Genomic DNA, 15,760 nt, shown 5'->3' on the forward strand with positions numbered 1-15,760 from the left:
GCATCTACAAAGCGAAAGCATGTTTCGACGTCCATCAAACAAAAAGTGGAATTGCTGCAAAAAATGGATAAAGGCATATCCTTTGTTTTTCTAATTCCGAAATCTGTTTATCATTTTCACGCTACTCTGCGGAGGTGGGGAACATCGTGCCGCGCAATGAACTGGAAGTTGACCTGTCAGCACTATCCTTATCTTTAGAGCAGATGTTTTTATTTTATTCGGTTTATAATTCCTTACTAAATATAGTATTTCATCTTGATGTACTTCGTCTTTGATATGATTTAAATCAAATTATAAATTGTCATTATAAATATCACGAATACAAATCAAATAGTTTTCTGTTTGCAATTTTCTAATTTCGACTATGCATAATGTATGCTTAATGCATGCGCGTGTTGAAAGAAATGCTTAATAAAGTAAACAAATAAATATTAAGCTCTTTTTTTTTTTTTTTTTTTTTTTTGTAAATTTTGATACCCTTTAGATCATAATTACTATTTATTTCATAAATTACGGTTTCATATTTTCAATTTTATAATTTCTGCATGCCATCTTACCAGATTTAAACTGATGATCTATAATCCGGAAAAATTGATAATCCGGAATCGCCGAAATCCCGACGAGTCCGGATTAAAGACTTTTGAGTGTATATGTCACATTATATGCACAATTATGTTGTGTATTGTACATAATTATATGTACAATATGTATGTGAACAATTATATATATGCTTATTAATCACTCATTATTAAAATCTGAATATTTTAAACAAGCATAACCCTTAATAAAACTTTATATAATTTATCACAGTAAAAAATCCACAAAAACTAATTTCTTACATAGGAAACTGCTTGGCTGGGAGTAATTCTAATTAAAATATCCATACCACAGTTAATAAATTAAATGGAAAATATTCATCAAAACACTTATGAAAAATATACACAGAATGAATATGAATAAAAGCATATTTCATGATTTACTACTATTCTATTCGAAATACATCTTCTTTTAATCATTTAAGTATTTTTCATCCACATTTTGCTGAATGAACATTTCGTAACTATCCCTTATGAAGTAAAAAAAAAAAAAAAAAAAAAAAAAAAAGAGGTATTAGTTTAAAAATGTGAGTTGCCTTTACATTTAGAAAAAATTCTGTTTATAATAAGTGACATTGCTGTATGCAGATATTAATATATATATAACTGATATTTAAAAAATCAGTTATCATATCTGATTTAATTGCATTAACATACTTTAAGCACTGATAACAAATGATTTAAACACTATGTAAAATACGACATTTTCATAGACAAAGCCTATAATGTAATATCATTAAAGCTACCTTCCATCACAGCAGAAAGAAATTAATTTTAGGTCTTCAAATGGTGGAGTTTTATTGTAATGCTTTTGTTCATGCTATGGAAGCTAAGCAACTGTTATGAGAATTTCCCTGTATGATGTAACTTAAGATTTGTTTTTCAGCAAACCTTATAAAATAATAAACGAAAGCATCATAATGTGAAATTTATTATTTAAAAGAACAATGTATTATAAATTACCTGAAGCTACCTGCACTTTTTCTTGAAACTGTCAGTTTCCAAATCAGCTGAATTATTATAATTATTATTTTTTTAAGCTACAACAACAAAAAAGCATATTTGTACATAAGCCCTAGAAGCTTTTGACATGTATACTATATCATACTAAATAAAGCTTTAAGGTTGCACATCATATAAAGGTTTAGGTAGTAAATTTATTACAGTTTCATTTTTATACCTTTGAGTTTGACTTCGTATATGAACTCCAAAATGACGTTTCAAAGAGTCTTTTTGGTTGAAAGAGCGGCCACAGATATCACAAGTAAATGGGCATTGTCCAGTATGAATTATAGTATGTCGTTTCAGATTTGATAAATAGTTAGTAGAATAAAAACAGGTACTGCATTGGTATTTTCCACTGGAATTTTTTTTTGGGGTTGTAAATGTGAGCTCTGCAGTTCTTTGGTTGTACAAAAATGTGCTGGATGCACCTGCAACATAGAATTTATTAAACACATTGGATAAAATGAGACTGAATTCATAAACAACTCTGAAATATAAATACATGATGTATTTTGAGTTAAAAACTTTTAATATAAAAATTAGAGAAATTAACCTTCATACAATTAATTCTATTAATTAGTTACAAGCAAACGGGTTTTTGATTTTCTCATATAATTTATAATGCTAATAGAGACTATAAATAAATACTCATAATACAAATCTAGAAACATATGCATATAGATAAAATTTAAACCTAGAACTTAAAATAACTATAAAGTGTTCCCTCATCAGATGTTTCATAATTTTTCAGCAACACAATACAATCATATCATTATTTGCAAAACAGAATGTGGAAAGTGGGTAATATATAATACACATAATTCAGTATTAGCTTTAAGAGTATATTCAGTTTCTAGTATTAAATTATTAGTTAATTATAGTAATTCAGCTTCTAAAACATACATAATGTTCCCTGAAAACAAAATATTTAAATATCTTATGCCATTAATACCAAAGAAGTTTTTAGAACAGTCCAATACTTTTCAACATCAAGATGTTTTGAGAATGTAATATACAAAGAACATTTGGAAATTTGTGGTTTGCAATTATATTTAATATACACAAATTCCAACTTTAATTTTCATTATGAGTATTGATATTTTATTATTTAAATTGAAATTTTACATACATGCACATACAGTCAATAATTTTATATATACTGTTTATGGACAACAAGGGAAATAAATTATTTTTATGAAAATGGTATTTTGTTAATAGTTTTGCAAATAATGATAACTAATAGTGCACAACATTTTGTATTAGTCACTTAATCAAAAACCAAATAATAAATAACATATGTTCTTACTATAACATATGTTCTTGTTATAATTCTTTTTAAGGTGCACTTCAAATAAAAAAGTAGTCTTTCACCAAGAGAAAACCGTTTCATGTCCATACTGTTATTGTTAATATATATATAAAGACTTATACATAAATTCAGACTTATTTCAAAGTATTCTGTTAATAAAGCTGAATAAACTTTATATATGTAATTTAACCTTACTTTATAATTTATTCTCTATAATTCTTATATTCATATGATATTGACATTTGTCATAATTTACCAAATATTGCATTTACAGTGCAAGCTGAATAATTCAATTTAAAAAACAAATACTTTAAGATATAGCCGATATACACCATTAAAAATATGAAAAATTTCAATATCTCATTTTCTGACACATTTAATACAACTAAAAAGTTTCTGTTTAAATTCAGAAATTTTCCACTTCTCGTAACATTGCATAAATCACGAAACATAAGACATATATATCTCTAAAAGCTTACGACATATGTTTCTTGGTGGAATTGTTCATGTAAAATGATTTACCATTCTTTTACAGTTAACATCCCTCTAATCAAACTAATAATTTACATTATTCATTTGCTCCTTCCCAAGAAATAGTAAGCTATTTTTATTTTTCTAAGTAGTAGAATACCAAAATTTTTTACATTTATTAAAATTTTGAAATATTTTTTTAATTTTGAGAAACATTTAAGGTGGTTAAAAATATCTGCCATACTAGAATAATTTATTTTCTTTAAAAAACAAACAAACAAAAAAAAAATAACACATAGTTTTATAAATTATACATTAAAAGTTTGGAAGAATCGCCGGTCAAATATATATAAACATATTGAACAATTAACATTTCGGAGATCAAGTGAAATAAAAAATTAACATAATTTAGAAGGTTGTAGCATATTTCAGAAACAAATACATTGAATTTGCTTAATGAAAATGATTTCTGTATTTGATTTACTCAGAATTAAAAATTCCATTTACTCCTCGAATATTTTTATTGGGGGCGGAAATTTCCCTCCTCCTATTACTTGTATTTCAAAGAAACACCAAATCAAAAGCATTTGAAAATTCTTCACTCTTGAAAAAAATTTGTTCTTTCTACCAGAATTATACTTAACGATACAAATTATTTATAACCCAAGTAAAGTAATCAAGAATCTCCAATAGACATATTCTCACCTTGAAAATATCTTACAGAACTATTCTCAAATAATAATTATGATAAAAATACATTTTATTGAAAAACAGGCCATAAGCAATTAAAAGTAACAATAATTTCATCCTTGGTTGATTCCTAAGATCAACTAACTAAACAAGAGTTATTCTAGCTTTTTCAACAGATAAAAAAGACAAAAGAGAGAACAATAATTATCTTTTCTATAAAAATAAAAATCTGTCACCATAAAAATTTATTTTCTAAGGCTAATCTCTGTCATAATTCATCAGCTCTCATCTACTTTGCAATAATTCACTGTTAATATTTATTAAACAAATTTAAAACATTTTGAAAAAAAAAATTGCTATGGATAAAATGAAAATTAACTGTGTTTGTCTTCTACAACACATTTCTGCTTGATTGCTGTTTACATATTACAAATCTCATTTTGCATTTTATCCATCTATTTTCTATTTGGTTTGGTCAAATACTTTTTTTTTATGTATTTAATGCTTAAAACAAAATTTTCATAAGAGAATTAATTATAAGAATGTTGTTAAATACTTGACTTCTTATCCCCATGGCATTTAGCTTGCAAGTTTTTCCTATCAACAACTTTTAATTTCTAAACTTATTCTGTGAATCTTTGCAGATAAACAATGGGTCAAAATGCCTATACCAAAATATTTAATATTTTCTTAATAATTGCTTGTTGCCAAAAAATTTATGATTAACAAGGTTATAGCACAAAGTATTTCCAACTACTAGAAGAATTCTACAGACAAAAGATAAAATGATTTCATATATTCACATTTATTATACTGCGAAAAATACGATAAAAATGATGATACTCATTTATCATGATACAAATTAAAACACATTTGATAGAAATATAAATGATCAAAATATGCATTTACAACATATTACTGAAAACAACACATATGCATTAAAAAGGAGCATATTTCAAGAATTTTACATGGGATTAAATAGTATAACATTTGGAAATTAAATTTAAATACATTTATCAAAATATTTCACTTAACTATACACAGAAACATGGATATCACATAAATTTTTGACATTCCCTAATAAACATGACACAAGATTTTATACCTTCAGTGAAAAATCACTGCTTTCAAGAGACTGGCACAGCCAGAGGGTGGTGGAGGGGGTGGCCTACCCTGGGCGGTGCATTTTTGGGATGCAATTTTTCATGGAAACATTACTTTATTGGGGTTACTCACATGGATCATTCAGACAAATGAAGAAAAATGAGGGTCTGAGTTACCATAAGAAATTAAATTGAGAACCAAAATAGTCTTCACTCTAGATAAATATTTAAAGAAATCATCATTCAATCACATTTCAAACACTGCACAATCTTATTTTATTCTGTTGAAACTTTTGAAAGAAAATTATGATTATCAACTAAATTATAACCATGGTGACATTAATAAGGAAAAAGTATTTCAGAGTTTTATTTCCATTACTGCTAAGGAAAACAAAAAGGAATGCATGAAAGCGACTCTTTTGAGTTTTTGCAGAGATTCTAAAATACAATCTCTGGAACAAAGTTTCAAAAATTGTAATACTAGTGTGAACTTTCCTCACAACTGCTATAACTGCTGTCAGTTGTGAGACATGTTTTCTAAATACAAATCATTTAAAAATTATATTGGAACTACAAATGTTTATTCTGCATTTAAGAAATATTACTATACAATTTACATGACTGCAAATGGAGTAATTAAGTAACCGTGTATAATGTCATCGATGGTTAGGGCAACAAAAGAAAAAAAAAAAAAAAAAAAAGCAAGAAAAATAATAACATAATTTTTAAATGCTGGAATTAAAGCTTTCCTTCAAATATAAATGTTGAGTTTTAAGTTTTAATTTATTTCCCTATAAGTCTTTCTGATATTAAAAGAAATAATATATATATATATATATATATATATATAAATATATTTGTCTATATTTCAAAAGGGGCAACAAATTCATGAACCATCCCAGAAGACAAATCTTTAGCTACTCCACTGTTTCAAGATTAATTTTACAAAAATATATTTTTTTTTGCATAAAAGTAGGATTCAAATTTAGTAGTCCCCAGAGTGGTAAGACTATACAACATTTTATAAAGGTAATTAGAAAATCCTTTCTACAAAACTACAACTATTTTTTGTATATTTATCACCAATAAAATGTTTTTAAAAGGAAATCTGCATGTATTTTTATTTAAAATATATTCTGTGTTTCAAATACATAGCTGAATTCCTGTTAACAGACACTAACCCTTAATGGTCAGTTTCTAAATTCTTGAATTCTCATACTCATCATTAACAGACAAAAGCCTTGGTTTAGTTAAGTGTCCGTTGATTAGAAATTTGACAGTTAAAAACAATGAATTATTTCACAAAGCACACAACAAAACTATAAAATTTTAAAGGTTGTTAATATTAGTCTCAGCACACTTTTTGTGAAATTACTAATTTCCTTAAATTTATATGCAAAAAAAGACTAATGTTATCTCTATATAACAGTTAGAAGAAAGCCACAATTTCACAAAATGCAGATTAAAATTAAAAATTAACATCCATACTTTTCTTCTCTTTTGTTTTTGAAAAAAAAAAAAAAAAAAAAAAAAAAAAAAAAAAAAAAAAAAACCTCATTAAAATACAGTTATTCAAAATGAATAATTTGATTTCAGATCAACATAACCTCAATATATGTGTATTAGTTTGATAACATCAAACAAAAAGGCAATTATCCAAGTTTTAGATTACTATTTAAGCACTGTATAAGCGATAAAACATTGCTTTGAGGTATACATATATTATATGTGCTTATAATCAAGATTGTTGCAAACAGACAGTATTACATTCATTTAAGTAGGTCATGATCCATTCTCACTTGAAACATATTTTGTATTATTTTTAAATTAAACAAAATTTACAGCTTATGACAAATTATAGATAAATAAACAAGAAGATACGTGAACAGAAAATCTATTAATCACAAATGAAAACGATTATATGCATGTGCTCTCATTTAGGAGAAACAAAAATAAATTTAAATTATTTAACTTTAAGAACAAATTAAAGTGCATTCAAAATTATTTTCAAGTGGTTTTCTCTTCAAAATTCTATTAAAATTTAGTTTCTGAACTTTTCCGCAGCATTTGAAAAACTAGTTAAGCAAATTATGTATATATATATATAAAAACCAATAATTCATAATAATTTATAATAAGATATATTTATAGGCACATTTATATATATATACATATAGACCTAATGTTCTTTACTTTTGCATAAATGCTTTACTAAGTAAAAATGAAATTTCCTTGTTTAAAGTTAAGGTAAGGTTTTATCATAAAATATTTCATTAGAAATTTCTCGCACAAAAATTAAAATTAAAAGGGATGGGGGTACTTTCTCTGGCATTTAGCATAATATAACTAAATTATATTGTTCAATAGTGTATATTATTCAAATGTATATGAATTGAATCCATATTACTTTATTTGATGATAAAGTACAGATGAGAAGGCAGAATATGAAATAAAAATTTTGCATTGGAATTATTCTACCCTGATAAAATATCATGCAGAATGCTCATACTTCCTTTTGCAAAAATGAACAGATTCGAAATTTTTTACATATTACATTATTCTAAATGATAAGATTAATAAATGATAGATCTATTCTCCTTTACTTTACTCTATTTATACTTAGCTTCACGTTGGATATGAACACTTTTGTAAATTTTTCTTGTGTATTACACAGTAGCACATCTACTTATATACTATCTTAACCCTTAACCAAACAAGTGATCTCTTTGAACTATTTTACTTATAAATCTTATGCATCTGTTAAAGCACCAGTAATAAAAAATACATATTTAAATTCAGTTCATGAGGGGGTTATAAAAATTTTATTAGTATTCCTTTTTCAGAGATTTTAAAAAATAGTTACCTCACAGACAGCAGTTATCCTTTAGCTGTACCAAACTATCATGTGACCGATAAAGAGCATATGTATGCACACACACACAATTAATTTTTTCCCAATAGAATGAGCAAAAGGCAAATCTAATTATCATTAACCATTTCAATTTGATTAGTTTATTGCTGAAAAGCAAATGAATGTATGATAAAAAAAGTTTGTTTCGCCTTGATGATTTACAGTTTTTAACAAAGTAATTTTTATGGTACAAATGCAATTTTGAAGAATCTTTGAAAGCTATACAGGTTTATAGAAGACAGAGCATACAATACGTAGTAAATGGCTGAATGTTTTGAGACAGTTTTTGCCTTTTGGAAACAATTTCAATACTCTGAAACTGCTAGGAAGCCAGGGCAAGGTTATAGATGAAAAGCAACTGTTTCTAGAGATCAGATTCAAACTATAACTACATGTCAGAATAATAACCTGACAGATAAGCAATTCAGTTTACAGCTTCCAACTGCTGAAATTTTTATATCATTGCCACTAATAGGTTTAATAAAATGTTCTTTGCCAGAAAGTCAACAGTTTGAGTTTCAAAAAACAGGTGCAGAGAACCATCAGAGTCTACATCAATAGGCTTATATTTTCTTTTATGGTGAGTCAAGATCCATCCTAATCTAAAGGTGTTTATACCTAGATGCTGTCAAATGAAAATCTCATAACGGTAACAGGGAATATGATTGTTTCTGCAATGCAGATGTAATAGTATAATAAAAAATAATGATTAATGCACATAATTTGCAAGAAGATCTATGTCTGCCTAAAGATAACTAGATGAAGTCTTATAAAATCTTCTACACATATTTTAAAAAGCTATCTGGATTTAATTTTCTTTTTATAGATTATAATGTATGTTCATATTCAGGGAACTTGGTTCATAAATTTCTCGAAAGCAAAAATAATTAATATATAAAACGGGCTAACCAAATCCTCTGTCTGAATCCCATACAGAGCTTATAGGATATCATGCTTGGAAGAGCTGTGGTATGGTGAAACTCTTCTGCTAGAAATCTCAATCTAAATATTGTGCTGGCAAAAGAATAGAACTCATTCTCTCAAACTATAACTAAGATAATAAAATCAAAATGAGATAGGACAGATTACAATTCCTATCAATTCTACACTTGTTTCTGAAGTTAACATTTTTTTCTAACATTTCATTATCACACATTATATTAATTGATTTTTTCATAACACAGTTTCATGCTTTCTCAATCAGTGTTAGTCTTGTGGGCTGCTGCATTGTTGGACTTGAATTTGAAACATGGAGAAGGCTTGGATGTTTGCAATGTATAGTGTCTGCACCACTTCAATATGAGCTGAGCTGAGGCCAGCTGAAAAGGTTTGATGGTATGGAAGATGGGCTGAAGACACTTAGATCCATCCTCCAGAATCTAATCCGTCAAAACTGGGACAGACTTTCTTGTTCCCAATAGGTTGTTATAGGTGCACCTTGGGTTTTTTTTTGGTGAAAGTTTCTGAAGATGAGTTGGCTAAATGACTGATGGATATTAGCCATTCTTGATGAATGAATTAAGTTGTAAGTGTCCATCCATTTGAAATAATATATAGTTTTGCGTCATATGCAATCACATTTGATTTTTGAAATTATATTTATACATTGTTCAATAAATTTTGTTCAATTTTTTTTTTTTTAAGGAATACAGTATTGATTAACAGAATTTTTCCCTTAGTCTATTAGTGCAAGGTTTTGAAAACTTCTGTAATCATTCAAGGAATTTCCCCTTTCCTCAAAGTGTTCAAAAAGTGAACTCACCTAAATTTTAAAATAGATTCATCCAAACAGCGTTTTTTTTTTTTTTTTTTTCTTACTAATTAATTTTCTCATGGGCTCAAATTTATGAAGAAATAATAATAAAGAGCCTTAAGAAAATGGGATATCAAAGATCTTGATGGTTCTCAAGATCATTGCACATGGGAAGAGAGACTGAATGGTGATAAAGATTATGACAATAGTGACAATGATGACTTGCAAGTTGTACGAGAAACAACAGTTCTAGCAGTATTAAATGATTTGTGGCCTAAGGAGTAGCAGTGGACAACAATAGCAATGAGCAAGATTCAGAATACAGGGAAGTAGAAATGAAGATATTAGATACTACAATGTTAATATTAGTATGCATTCTTATTGAAATGCAGGTTTCTTTTAAATAATAAATAATAAGATGATAGCTATTGGAAGATTATCCATGAATATTGTTTATCTATTATATTTTTACTGTTACTGCATCCGTTGGAAATTATTTGTATAATTATTTGTTCTTGATATTTTTGTAGAACAAAATTAGCCAAAAAAAAAAAAAAAAAAAAAAAAAACGGGGGGGGGGGGATATGTGAGTAAATATGGTAAGTGTTTTTTTTAAATGTAATGATAATTTTGGACAGAAACGTATTTTGATGCACTGGGCCACTTCCAGTTACAATGTGGTAGCAAATATGTTCAATTAACTCTCACATAATTTTTTTTGCACTAAAAAAATAACAGAAAAATTAATTTTGAATTCATTCAAAAATTCAGAAAAATTAATTGAAGATTCATTAATTGCACATTTATAAGATAATACATATTCAATTACTACCACAAATTTCAGTTAAAAAAGTAAAGAAAGAAAACTGATATTATTCAGTTTATGTGTCACTTAAATCATCTTAGCTTCACCATGCACACGCTTATGATGATTTTTCAAAGTAATTTTTTGGTTGAATCGTTTATGGCAAATACAACATAAATATGGTCGCTCCTGAGTATGAGTCAATATATGCCTCTTAACATTTGCAGAAAAATATGACATATGAGGGCAGTATGGACATTTGAAGCAACGTATTGATCTTCCACTTTCTTGTGGCACAGTTATAGCTGAAACACAAAACATGTATTAAAATTTTTGCATGAAAAAATAAATACACAGACACATATATATACAAATACCAAAGATATTTAAAATAGGGCAATATTTCTAATATCTGAAAATTTACAGCCTTAATTTATAGACATAAATTTTTTAATTAATACACGGTTAAGTTTTTACTTTATATAACATATGTAATACAAAGTATACTAAGGAAAAAATTGTTAGTACTCTAATATTCCCCATAAAAATTTAAAGAATTAAGAATTTATAAATTCTTCATTAATAATTAATTTAAGAAATCCACTTAATTAATTTACTTTTCCTAGAAATAAAGAAAGTAAGTTTTAACCATTGTTTTCAGAATATATCACACACATAAAGTATTAATATTGCTTATGATACTTAAACTTGAATGGCAGAATATTTTTACATTGAAACTATTTATCATTTTATACATAATAAAAAAAAATTAAAGGATAACAATATACGAATTTATTTTTCTTACCTTCTCCTTTCATAAATTAAGTAATACATAATTATAAACCCATTTAACATTAACCTGATTTTTCCTCCTCCCATTGGTGGCACTTAGCTGTCTAAAGCTTGGCCACTATTAATGCTGGAAGCGGTGGCCACTTTATTGTGAAAACACATAATTAGGTGGGCCACTGTTACCTACTGTGAAAGAAAGGACAATTACATACAGCCATGCCTTCACCGGGATTTGAACCCGGGCCCTTCAGTACCTCAGTAGGCTTCCCTAACCGCTATACCGTCTGGCCAGCTGACTGAAACTCAATAAAAGTACACTATTACTTTAAGCATATAAACACTTTTCTTTTTTTTTTATTTGTACATGTAAATTATATAACATCATAAATCTCATTTAAATTTATTTGCATTTCCCTTTAATCTGAATACTGATAAAACATACATTGATTAACCAAACATTTTATTTATGTGAAAATAAAAGCAAAAATTAAATTATGCTTACAAGTTTTTTTTTTTCAACACATATATGTGAATGCAAGTAATTTTGCAAGTAATTTAAGTTCACATAATAAGTAATCAAACATCTGTGATTAAAGACACAGACCAAACATTTAACTCACAAATTTTGCAATAGCATCAGTTAATGTTAATTTTGCTTTCCAAATGACAAAAGGGAACAAATATTAAAATTTTGATTTAATAGAACTAAATAACAGAAACACTAGCTAACATGCTTGTTAGCTAACATTACAGACTAAATAAAATCTCCTCCCCCCCACCCAAAAAACTGACATTCAAATGAAAATATACAATAAAACTATATCACATTAGTGTTATAATTTATAAATAGTACAAAAGTACAAGTTATACAAATATTTGCAAGTAGAAAATAAAAACAGGATTTGTCTTAAGTACAGAATATATTAATTTATACAAGTAAATTTAAAATGACCTAATTTCAAAATAAAAATTATAATACTCTTCCTAAATCACTATTCAAAGACCATTAGGAGAAAAAAAAGGGGGGGGGAAGAAGCTGTCTCAGTATTTGAAAATATATCTGGTACAATACAATCTGGTAATGAAACAGCCACATGTTTTTTGAAAAGACTATGTTACATAACCTATTTATTCTGAAATTAAAATACGATGCAAAATAACACTTTTCCCCCCCTCAACAAATATGCTATAACCTGGAGATGGGTAGCTGGCAGACTTCAAGATTTTTCTTACATCCACAGTAAGACTAACAGAAATTTTCATTATCATTAATTTTCTAACATGCATGCATTTTCAAATATTTGACCATGCTTAAGACTTGCTGGACTTTGAACCATAACATAGAAAACTGACTTCCATGAACTCACTTAATATAAGCATTACTAGTGTTTGCATTAGCTTGTATTTTAGCTCATAAAATTTAAGAATATCAATATTTTAGAAAAAATGTATTCAAAATGGCATTTTGAATGTTTAATGTATGTAATTTTACATTTGGTCTTGCTGGTGCATTTGAAAAATAATTTTCAAAGCTAATTTGAAAGAAATACAACAGCTATTTTGAAATAATCTATTTCCATTATTCCAATGTATTTTCTAAGCATAAGGCCTGAAACAAAGCATACTATGCAGCCCATAATGACAACATAATTTTAAACTAGTTCTTATACGTACAGAAAGAGGCTGTTAGTTCTAGTTATGAGCAATACTGGAATAACTGAGAGTGCAATTCTTTGAAATCCCAAACTGTTGTTCAATGATTCGTTATTTTAGAAGCATTTAAAATTTTTATTAGAAGAGCAACCTATCTGCTGATCATAAATATAAATTTAATGATTTATCATTTGAATTATGACAAATTTAATTTTTTATACAATTTAGAAAACTTTATGACATTAGGGAGGGGGGAATTCATTACCTGTTTTACAAACAATGGAAAAAAATGTAACATATAACTATTCAAGTAAAAAAAAAAATATCCAATTGGCTGTTCTGCTTTTTAATGTGTTTGACAGAATGCAAAGACTCACTATTTTCCCATTCGGCTTTTTTTTTTCCCCCCAGCCACAGAAGCATGAATATAATCAAAAGTTACCCTATCAAAGTTATAAACATTTCATATCACCATTTAAATGAACTTAGTCAAACTTTTCCAAATGCTTTCCTCTTCAATGCCTGCCTAAGCACATGTCTGAACAGTCAATCATGATGGCAATACCATGATTGACTGTTCAGACATGCATACTGCCATCTGAGCAATTATCAGCCACTCAAATTCAATTACTTTCAGAAATTGTTAATTTTCATTGCATGCTTAACTTTTGGAAGTTAGAGTATTAAAGCAATGAGCTCTGAGGTGAGACATTTCTTTAAAGAAGAGAAAACAGTCTGCATGTGTAAAATCAGGTGAAAAAAATGGGGACTGAGCATTAATAGAAACTGCTAGAAATTACTTGACAATAATGGAATTGAAAGAAAGTATTGTGTCATTCATGTAATAGAAACTACTTGACAATAACGGAATTGAAAGAAAGTATTGTGTCATTCATATAATAGAAACTAGTTATTCAATTGATTTTCTTTAGACTTAATGTGCTGAATTTTCTTCAGAAAACTATCTGTTAACATCTCTATAAAATACGAAGTTCACCATGTGTCCTTCAGGAACAAATTTTTTTTGTGAATTATCTTTTCCAATAAAAAAAAAAAAAAAAATCAACAACATTGGTCTTAACATGAAATTTCTGAAACCGAAGATTCCATTGTCTTGGTGATCATTTCCAAACCAGGTAGACGATTGTCATTTTGTCTTCAGATCATAACCAAAGTACCAACTCTTAGTTGCAGTCACAGTTTGTTTGAAAAGAAATCAGGATTAATGTCCGACATTTGGAACCACACCTGACATGCACAAATTTGATCTTTTTTCTGTTCTGTAATGAATTCACAACAGACAAAACAAGAAAAGATTTTTCTATTTTCAAGATCTTTCCTGACAATTTATCTTTAAAGATGTTATGCTTATTTGCTACCATTCAAACAGATGGAAGACTACTTTTCAACAAATTATCGAATACTTTTGATGTTCTCCTCTGTACCTGATTCTCAAGGGCAAGCATTCCTGGGTTTATCTTTGTAGTCGTCACAAAACCATCTGTACCAACAAAACAATTAAATCATGTTAATGCTTGATTTGTATACACTTAAATGCCTTTGTTGCTGTATACAGCTTAACTGCTTTTGAATCCATGACAGCAGATGTTCACTAAATCATAGCAAATGATAACTGCAGAGAAAAATTTTTCTATACTCAAATGATATTTTAGGGAAAGCAAGCTAAGATTTCATAGAAAGAAATTTAGTAAATCTGGAAGTTTTGCTGTAATTTGTTAGAAAAAAAAGTTATTCCCAACATTTGGCAGATACACCGTGTATTTAAACAGTTAAAAGAATCTAAATTTCAGTATGCTTCCAAATTAAAATTATTCATATCTAGTTAAAATCATAATAACTTAAAAAAACCAAATTAAAAAAGGATGAATACCTTTAAAACTGTAAATATAAGTTAAAACTAGTAAAAACAAACTTTTAAATAAATTTATATATTTTAAAATCCTAAAAATATTAAAGTTCTGCCTCAATTTACAGTACTTACTGAAAAGGGAAGTCTCCTAAATGAAAAATCAGCACAGAAATCAAAATATGCATGATAAATAAATGTCTATCATATTCGGTGCAGGTAAGTTCATTTTCTTTTGTCAATAAATGCTGACTTTGAATGAATGCAAATCCATTAAATGCTTGACAAGTTCAAAACATTAAAGTACACAATTATATGTTATATGTCTATAAAAGAAATGCTACATATTTTGTGGAATGTATATATATTATGTACAGCCATTTAATAAGGAATTGGTATAATAAATTTAAATTTCATTAAAACAGAAACAGATATAATTTAAAAAGGAATAAAATTTGCATACATAATTTAGTATATTTCAATTAGCCAATCATAATATAATGATTGTAAATAATCTAGAAAATAATTATATATATAAAATACAACAATAACAACAAAACTGAAATTAACTTGAAAAATAAAGATATAAAACACAGTGGAAGGAAGGAATGGAGAGGCCCAAACTGCTTTCTGCCATTTACTCTCTCTAGGCATTGATAGGTTCACTTGTTTATCAAAACACTAAGCGATTTATCTTTAAGATCTACAGGTTTTAATTTGTTCAGAAGTAAACATTTTGTAATTATGTTGCAAATTTAAAGATAATTGTATACATTTTCTTTTTCTACAATATTTCTTTCCTAAC

The 15,760-nt window shown here is 27.4% G+C and overlaps 1 long non-coding RNA gene across 1 annotated transcript; it reads right to left on the reverse strand.

The window, feature by feature from the left end:
- Nucleotides 1–1,509: 1,509 nt before the first annotated feature.
- Nucleotides 1,510–6,670, reverse strand: LOC146997348 (uncharacterized). Its single transcript, XR_015041351.1, has 2 exons — nt 5,177–6,670; nt 1,510–2,029 (listed from the first exon to the last, which is right to left on the reverse strand). It is a non-coding gene; the product is annotated as an uncharacterized LOC146997348 (long non-coding RNA).
- Nucleotides 6,671–15,760: the final 9,090 nt, after the last annotated feature.

This window comes from Stegodyphus dumicola, chromosome 5 (genome assembly GCF_044657685.1).
Source record: "Stegodyphus dumicola isolate Sdum_Otavi_A_Nest chromosome 5, ASM4465768v1".
NCBI lineage: Eukaryota > Metazoa > Arthropoda > Arachnida > Araneae > Eresidae > Stegodyphus > Stegodyphus dumicola.